Here is a 546-nt window from a genome sequence, read left to right as displayed (position 1 = left end):
CTGAACCATCAGCCCAACGGGTTTTGGCTCTCTGGCTCGTTGGGCGGGTTGTGGTGGGGATGCACAGCCCTGCCCGGGGCTGTAATTCCCAGCGAGGTGGGGGTGCTGCCCCTCGGAAGGGGGTTTCTGCTCTGGAAGTGGGACTTGCCCCATGGAGGATGCTGCAGGTCAGCTCTCCCCCGGGATTCAGATCTGGGCTTGTTTCCCAGGAGCTGAGGCATGCAGGAGGCAGTGGGCATGAATGAACAAACGGTTGAATCCAGGAGCCCATCTGACAGGAGAAAAGTGTCCCCTGGGCAGGAAAAAGCAGCTTTATGGCCAAAAAAAAAAAAAAAAGAAAAAGGGACAGGTGGAGCAAGGAGAGGGGCTCTGGGCACTGCCCATGTTTTCACGCTCTGGAGCCTCTACAGAAGAGATCCTGTGCCGGAGCAGAGCCCTGGGCTTTTCGTCCCTGACGTGGGAGCTGGGAGGAGGATTTGGGGGAGCTCAGTCAAACCCGCAAAGAGATTCGTCCTTGTCATTCGGCCTGAGACACAACAGATGTGG

Source organism: Pterocles gutturalis, unplaced genomic scaffold (assembly GCF_000699245.1).
Source record: "Pterocles gutturalis isolate BGI_N339 unplaced genomic scaffold, ASM69924v1 scaffold44000, whole genome shotgun sequence".
Lineage (NCBI taxonomy): Eukaryota > Metazoa > Chordata > Aves > Pterocliformes > Pteroclidae > Pterocles > Pterocles gutturalis.
This window is presented reverse-complemented; position numbering follows the sequence as displayed.